Below are 8,940 nucleotides of genomic sequence, written 5' to 3'. Positions count from 1 at the left end.
AATGGAATTCTTTTTTTTTTTTTAAAGATTTTTTAATTTATTTGACAGAGAGAGAGAGAGAGATCACAAGTAGGCAGAGAGAGAGGGGGAAACAGGCTCCCCGCTGAGCAGAGAGCCTGATGCGGGGCTCCATCCCAGGACCCTGGGATCATGACCTGAGCCAAAGGCAGAGACTTTAACCCACTGAGCTACCCAGGTGCCCCTAAACAATGGAATTCTATGCAGCCATCAAAAAAGCAAAATCTTACCATTTGCAACAATGTGGTTGGAACTAGACGGTATTATGCTAAGCAAAATAAGTCAATCAGAGAAAGACAATTATCATATGATCTCTCTGATGTGAGGAATTTGAGAAGCATGGCAGGGTGTCCTGGGGGGTAGGGAGGGAACAATGAAATAAGATGGGATCGGGAGGGAGACAAACCCTCAGAAACTGAGGGTTGCTGGGTGTGGGGGGGAGGCTGTGTTATGGACATTGGGGAGAGTATGTGTTATGGTGAGTACTGTGAAATGTGTAAGCCTAATGATTCACAGGCCTATACCCCTGGGGCAAATAATACATTATAGGTTAATAATAAAATCTCTGTTAAAATTTATATTTAGCTTATTTCATCCCAAAGAAAGGGAGCTTGACACAATAGTGTCTAGATGAGCATTGTCCAAAGAACTTTCAGGGACGATGGAAATGTTCAATATAGGTGCTGCCCAATATAGTAAACATTAGCCACATAAGCCTTTTAAGGACTTGCAGTGTGGCTAGTATGACTAAGGAATTGATTTTTTAATTTTATTTAATATTTTTATTTTAATTTCAGTATAGTTAACATATAGTGTTATATTAATTTCAGCTGTAAAATATTATGATTCAACAGTCCTATACTTACTCAATGCTCATAATGATGTATACTCTTAGTCCCCTTTATCTATTTCATCTAACGACCCACCCACTTCTGAATCCCCTTGAAATTAATCATTTTTCCTATAGGCACTATGGCCAGCTTTATATATATACCATACTGGACAGTGCAAGCCTGGGGAATATGCCCTCTAGATGTTTCCCACTAATATTCCTTCTAATTATACAGACACAATTTACCTACAATTTGCTCTTATGTACACTTTTATGACCTTGTCCAGTCTTAACTACTTGACCAGTTTCTACTGACTGAGCTAAAACCTGAAGAAAAAATTATCAAGACTTCTGTACTTCTGTTTGCCCCAATATTATCAAATTAAGGGATAACCCATTTTGACCAACTGTAAACATCATTATAAAAATGATATCTTTACATGTTGTAATTAAACTGGAATATTGGTCTTTTGCCCAAGTTATGTGAAGATATATAGAAACTATATATCATGTTGCTTGGCCATAGTGCTTACAGGAATAACTAATAATTTCAAGAGGATTCAGAATGATGGCTATGACCTAAACAAACTGGTAATAAATCCACTGTCCTCTCCCCTAAAAACTGAAGTGTTCATCACACCATAGGTACCTAGCAGACATCTCAAGTTTGACGTATGGGAAATTGTAATGGTGATAGTTAAAATTGAAAATAAGTTTTAATTTTGTTTTATCTCCTATTTTATGCATAATAGTAATATTTCCAATTTCCTTCTCTATTTTCTTCCTTTCTTTTCTTTTCTTATTTTCCCTAGCCAGTTTGTCTCCATGAAGCTCGCCAGGCAAAGCCTTGTCACTGCCTAAAATCTCACATAGATCACACAAAGCATTTAGTCCCAGAGCCAGACTAGCCAATACAAATTTGCACCACTTAACAAGACACTATTTTGCTGTATTGACTAAGCAAAGAAGCCTATCAAATCCACCAATGCTTATTGATGGAATTGTTTCCAGCAACGGTTCTTAAAGTGTGGTCCCTGGACCAGCAACATCAGTATCACCAGGAAACTTCTTGGAAATTCAAATTCTTGGACCCAGCCTGGACTTTCTGAATCAGAAAATGTGGGGATGGGACCTGGCAATTTGTGTTTTAACAAACCCCCAGGTGATTCTGATGCATGCTGAAGTTTGAGAGGCACTGCTCTAGAGTTTCTCAAATTCAACACTATTGGCATTTTAGGACTGATCATTCTGTTGTAGGGAGGTATCCTGTGTATCGTAGAATATTTAAATGAGTCTCTGGAATCTACCTGCTAGATTCCAGCACCATCCCCCTAATGGGACACCCCAAAATGTCTCCAGACTAAATCTCCAATGCTAAATATCCCCCTGGGAGGACACAATTGTCCCAAGTCGAGAACCACTGCCCTAAAGTCACAACTATGGATCTGGACAGGTCCAAGCCTAAATCATGACATAGAAACAATCACGTCAATAACATCTATGCATTCAAGGGTTCACAAGTATGTAACAATTTGACATAAGCTAAGATTCGAATCATTTATAGTTTACAAAGCACTTTCCTACTTACATCACTTGTTCTCACATTAATCCTATGCAGGAGATAATTTTCATCATTCTTGTATTCCTGCTAAGGAAACTGACATTCAGAGTTTGATGTGCCCAGGTCACTGATTGTTAAGTAGCCAGGCTGGAACTCAAACCTAGATGTTTTCTTTTTCTAGATAAAGAGGAGTATCTTATTAGATGGGTTATAGAGGGGGTATTTCTATCCTTGAAAAATATCATTGCTGGGGTGTCTGGGTGGCTCAGTCCTTAAGAGTCTGCCTTCAGCTCAGGTTATGATCCCAGGGTCCTGGAATCAAGCCCCACATTGGGCTCCCTGCTCAGCAGAGAGCCTGTTTCTCCCTCTCCCTGCCATTCCTTCTGCTTGTGCTGTCAAATAAATAAACAATATCTTTTTTAAAAAGAAAGGAAGGAAGGAGTGTCTGGGTGGCTCAGTGGGTTAAGCCTCTGCCTTCAGCTCGGGTCATGATCTGGGATTGAGCCCCGCACTGGGCTTTCTGCTCAGTGGGGAGCCTGCTTCCCCCCACCCCGCCCCCGCCTGCCTCTCTGCCTAGTTGTGATCTCTCTCTGTCAAATAAATAAATAAAATCTTTAAAAATAAATTTAAAAAAAGAAAGAAAGAAGGAAAGAGAGAAAAAGAAAGAGGGAGAGGGAGGAAGGAAGGAAGGAAAGAATCAATCAGTCATTGCTTTTGGAACAAATCCAGTATTAGTTGAGAAATAATAGTTGTAGGAATTCTTAAACAGAATGTTCAATATGAAATGTGCTGTGTATGCAGGAGTTGGGTAAACCTATCCATAGACAGTGTGGGCTGTTCCTTGGAAAGAAAATCTTTGTGACAGTTCCTGTGAGCCTTCAAGATGGGGGGAAATTTGTACTCAAATCAGAGAAGAACAAAATAGCATAGCTAAACAAAGTCAGGGGGACTGTTTGTCTTCTAAACCACACTTTTTTGGAGCAAGTGAAACAGAATCAGAATCATCGGCTGAAGGAGAGAAAGAGAAAAACCCAAAATGCCTGAGAGCTATTGTCCTGCGGTGACCCGGATCCTTGCAGAATAAAGGGCTGTTCAACTAACATTGGGCTCCTAGGGAGCAGTGTGCAAAAAGCCCACAAGGCCCACAGCTTCCAGAGAGTGATACCCATCCAGAGGCGAGCTGGGGATTTCCAGGAGCACAGTAATAGACTTTGGCTTCTGAGTGTGCATCCAATCACCAGCAGCCAACTCACTGACCTTTGCACGGTCCTTCAACAAGGCCAAACTTGTTGCAGAGCATAAAACTGCAATTCTAAATAAAGATCAAGGCCAACTCAAAGTCACCATGAGACAAATGACCCCAAAGAAACCTTTTGATGTCAGTTCTTTTTTGCTCTGAGAATTTGAAACCTCTTGCCTCTTCTGTACAATTATTAATGGTCCTATAAACTGGAGTTTAAATGTGGAAATATTTCTAATCAGAGGAAAGAGCACTGGGCCTAGAGTCAGAAGGCCTGGGTTCTGGTCCTGGATGTTCAATGGAGAAACCACTCGGCCTGCGCTGACCTCAGGTTTGGGTTTTTTGGGGTTTTTTTGGTTTTGTTTTGTTTTTTGTTTTTTCCATAAAGCAGACAGGTGTAACTACAGAAAGTCTAGGATTCCTTCTGTGAGTATAACACTCTTTATCAACATCTGTAACTTGCAGTTCATATACCCACGGCTTGGGAAATATCATGCATGATGTTTTAAAAAACAGGATTTTAGAGTCATTCAGAGTGAGCATGAAATCCCAGCTCTGCTGTGTTAGTTGGGCCACACAAGATATCTCCCTAACCCTTCCTATCCTCAGTGACCTCATCTTTAAAATAGAGGTGATAGTAATAGTACCCAACCGAAAAATCTATTATAACTATTAAATGGAATCATCCAGATAAAAAATTAGCACACAGTCCTTAGCATGTAAGAAGAATGAAATAAATAGTAGTTGTTATTATACATTTGTAAACAAATCGGAAAATAAAATTGAAGGGTTTTTTTTTAAAGATTTTATTTATTTATTTGAAAAAAAGCATGTGAGAGAGAGAGAGAGTATGAGCACAGGGAGAAGCAGACTTCCCGCTGAGCTGGGAGCCCCATTTGGGGCTGATCCCAGGACCCTGAGACCATGACCTGAGCCAAAGGTAGCTGACAGAGCCACCCAGGTGCCCCCAAAATTAAAGGTTTTAATTAAAATCTGTACGTCATATTGTGACACAGAGAACCATTTAAAAATTGACTGACTAGGAACTGTTACTTACATTCTATTAAAAAGTTCTCAGAATTGGTAGATAAGTCTCTCGAAGGAACAGAGGCCATTTCTCATGTTTCATGCTTCCAAATTAGTAGATAATTAAAAATACAGGGTCCCTGCATACACAGCACCATTTTGTAGTACACTCTGTTCTGCTTGTTTTTAGTTAGGGATACACACACACACATACACAAAAGAGTGAGGCAAAAAGGAAGCCCCAAGGATGTAGCAAATTTAAAAAAAAAGAAAAAAACGTCAGTACGTAAGGGAGGACACAGGCTTGATGATCCTAGCTCCACATAAAGCAAGGAAGACATTACAACTGATTTTTGTATTAGTAGAAAAGTAAAAAAGACTATTTCCTATGCTTTTTACATATTCCATTTTACATACTCCATTTTGTGTGATAGAAAGCAGAAAGAAAAGAGAACTTGTACCTTTTTTATTATATATATATATATTTTTTTCAAATTTCTGTTATTGAAGCTTAGCTAACATACAATATTATGTGAGTTTCAGGTGTGCAGCATGAGGATTTGGAAATTCTATACATTACATAAGGCTCAGCGGTGCAGATGTAGTCACCATCTGTCACCATACGTTATCATAATGTTATTGACTATATTCCCTACGCGGTGCTTTACATCTCTGTGACTCATTCATTTTATACCTGGAAATTTGTATCTCTTAATCTCCTTTCCCTGTTTCACCCAGCTCCCCGCACCGCTCCCCTCTGGCAGCCACCAGTTTGTTCCCTGTATTTATGAGTCTGTTGCTGGGTTTTGTTCATTCGTCCTGTTTTTAGGTTCCGCATGTAAGCAAAATCATATGGTACTTGTTCTTCTCTGTCTGACTTGTTCTACATAGCATAATACCCTCTAGGTCCCTCTACGTTGTCATGAATGACAAGATAACTGTTTTTAATCTTATGAAACAGTTTGTCCTTTTTTTGGTCAGTAAGTGGTCGGAAGGACCTAAATTAAGGAAAGTGCACCCTCTGCAGGCTATTTAGTAGAATTTTAAAAGAAAATCAGCCCAGTGGCTCTCTGCTCCTCCTGGTTGGACAGACAGCCGCATCTTCGCATCTTCTGGTGCAGAGTCAGCCTCGACCCCGACCCCTGAGACATGATGGCGAAGGTGCGAGTGAACAGATTTGGGGATTTGGCCATCTTGGGTGCCTGGTCACCAGGACTGCTTTTAACTCTGGCAAAGTGGATATTGTTGCCATCAGTGAGCCCTTCATTGACCTCCACTTCATGGTCTACATGTTCCAGTATGATTCCACCCACAGCAAATTCTCTGCAATCAAGGATGAGAACGGAAAACTTGTTATCAATGAAAAGCCCATCTCCATCTTCCAGGATTGAGACCCTGCCAACCTCAAATAGGGCGATGCTGGTGCTGTGTATGTTGTAGAGTGCACTGGGGTCTTCACCACCCTGGAGAAGGCTGGGGCTCACTTGGAGGGTGGGGCCAAGAGGGTCATCATCTCTGCTCCTTCTGCTGATGCCTCCATGTTTGTGATGCACATGAACCATGAGAAGAGTGACAACTCCATCAAGATTGTCAGCAATGCCTCCTGTACCACCAAATGCTTGACCCCTCTGGCCAAGGTCATTCCCAACAACTTCAGCATCGTGAAGAGACTCATGACCACACTCCACACCATCACTGCCACCCAGAAGCTGCCCCTCTGGGAACCTGTGACATGATGGCCAAGGGGCTGTAGGCAAGGTCATCCCTGAGCTGAATGGGAAGATCTCTGGTATGACCTCCCACGTCCCCAGTCATTGCTCTCAATGATCACTTTGTCAAGCTCATTTCCTGGTATGACAATGAATTTGGCTACAGCAACCACGTGGTGGACCTTATGGTCCACATGGCCTCCAAAGACTAAGAGTTCCCTGGACAACAAGTCCCAGCAAGAGCAAGAGGAAGATGGAAGTCCCCACCTGCTGGGGAGTCCTTGCCTAACTCATCCCCCAACACACTGAGAATCTCCCAACCTCCACAGTTTCCATCCCAGACCCTCTGAAGAAGGGGAAGGGCTTGGGAAGCCCTATCTTGTCCAGTATAATCAGTAAGTATACTGTACCAGAGGGGAAAAAATTGGCACAGTGAAGGAGTCTGTAAAAAATAATGAATGAATGAATTACATGTCACGTTACTACTTTTACAGTTTTTATCATGAATTCAATAATGATGAAAATAAAGGCAAGAAAACAGGTTTGATAATGAGAAACTAGTGTTAGGTCATGCCAACCCTTTCTTCTTTTCTTCTGTCCTGCCCTCTTTCTCTCCTTCCTTCTTTCCTTTCATTTTTTTTCTTTCTTTCACTCTTTGAACCCCTCAGACACACCTTTTATATAAAACCTATGTAAAGACAGAGCCATAAGGTCAAATGCGACTTAGAGACGCATGCTGTTTGTTTCTATACGATGCCTTCATGAGGTTAATATGTCATATATGTTTCAAAGCCCAACTTCACAGACAAGATCAAGACACAGTAAGATCACAAACATTCACCAGCTACAAACTTAATAGAGTGAAGTGCATAACAGTAAGCAGCCTTCAACTTAGGAAGGGGTTATCTTCCCAAAGGCCGCTTATTCACTGGTCATTTAGAATTAAAACTCTTTTTCTCATTTGTTCCAGGGCAAGTTTGCAAAAATATAAATACACATTACACTAATAAACCCATCAAACAATAATATAGCAGTATTTTTATGAGAAAAAAATATAAGGCTCAACTTGGTATCTCAGGAGCCCATCCTCTTTTTCTCCAACAGTATGAGCAGCCTTCCCAGCTTCTGGATTCAGAGATGAAAGGTAATTCTGACACACCCATAGCAGATAGCCCAGCACCAGGAGCTTGTTAGCTTCTTATGTTGCCAAAAAAAGAAGCTCACTCAATGGGACAATCACACCCAAGATTTCCAAACTAAAGAAGAGAAATGAAGGAAATTCTTTGTCTCTGTGACGTCAGAGAAAGCAGAACCACAAAGGGTAGACTGTCTTGCCTTCTTCAACACACACACACTCACACGTACCCATGCACAAACACCTTTCCTTGTCTTACTAAAATTCATCCATAAATTGGTCAATTGCAGGCTAAGACTGTCTGTAATGATAATAATAACTGGGCTTCAAGAACTTCAAGAAATATAGCATTAGTGTTAAGGAATATATTTCCTATTAGCATTTTTATTATTTGCAGTGTAATTTATTTTAAAACCAATTTAATTCCACTTAACCTATCAAATAAAACTAGCATGGTTAAATTAAACTTTGCAGGATATTAAATAACTTAAGAGAAGGAGATGGAAGAACCCAGAAATTATATTTAGTCCTTACACATAATTCAAAATATAATGAAAATGTAGTGCAAGGCTGCAAACTTACATACTGTTTATCAAATATAGATCACATATCTTAAAATAAGCAAATGCAGGAAAATGCAACAAAGGGGGATAGCGTTTATTCATTGCTGTTTCTTATGCTTATATTTAAATTTCTTAATCAAGAATATTTAGGGATGCCTGGGTGGCTCAGTTGGTTAGGTGGCTGCCTTCGGCTCAGGTCATGATCCCGGCGTCCTGGGATCGAGTCCCACATCCGGCTCCTTGCAGGGAGCCTGCTTCTCCCTCTGCCTCTCCTTGCCACTCTGTCTGCCTGTGCTCGCTCTCTCTGACAAATAAATAAATAAAATCTTTAAAAAAAAAAAGAATATTTAGAATGGCCTACATTATATGTCTATTTAAGCTTCACTTCACATAAACTCCTGAAAAAAAAAATGAATGCATCTATCTTGATCACAGTTATTAGGACAAAAGTGCACATATTTTCACAGCTCTGCTCTCTACTGAGGGCACAGTCTTGAAATTCAGCACTTTGGAGAAATATGGGTGTTATTTAATTGTGGCTTAGAAAAAAAGTGCACAGTGGTTTAGTAGAGAAGTTCTTAACCCACTCAATTAACTTAGTAGATTTAAACACAACCAGAACTCTGCTCTTGGGCATCGAAGTTTTGTTTTCAGCGTAATCCTTCCAATAGTCCAGGTTTGATGGAAAGAGATCTATTAATCTGTGTCATAGTATGGTGGTTAGGAAAATTAGCTTTGGAATTAAGCCTAGATAAATCCTTCATGCATCTTAGGAGTCGTGTGGCCAAAGACAGGTATCTTAACCCCTTAGTGCTTTGGCTTCCTGCTCTGGAACCTGGAGTTCATGTATTGAATA

General features: G+C 40.3%; 1 pseudogene; it reads left to right on the top strand.

The window, feature by feature from the left end:
• The first annotated feature begins 5,599 nt into the window (after window positions 1-5,599).
• Window positions 5,600-6,413, top strand: LOC132010639 (glyceraldehyde-3-phosphate dehydrogenase-like; annotated as a pseudogene).
• Window positions 6,414-8,940: the final 2,527 nt, after the last annotated feature.

The sequence above is a fragment of the Mustela nigripes genome, chromosome 2 (assembly GCF_022355385.1).
Source record: "Mustela nigripes isolate SB6536 chromosome 2, MUSNIG.SB6536, whole genome shotgun sequence".
In the NCBI taxonomy this organism is placed as follows: domain Eukaryota; kingdom Metazoa; phylum Chordata; class Mammalia; order Carnivora; family Mustelidae; genus Mustela; species Mustela nigripes.
The sequence above is the reverse complement of the archived record's forward strand: the minus strand, read 5'-3'. Positions and strand labels throughout refer to the sequence as shown.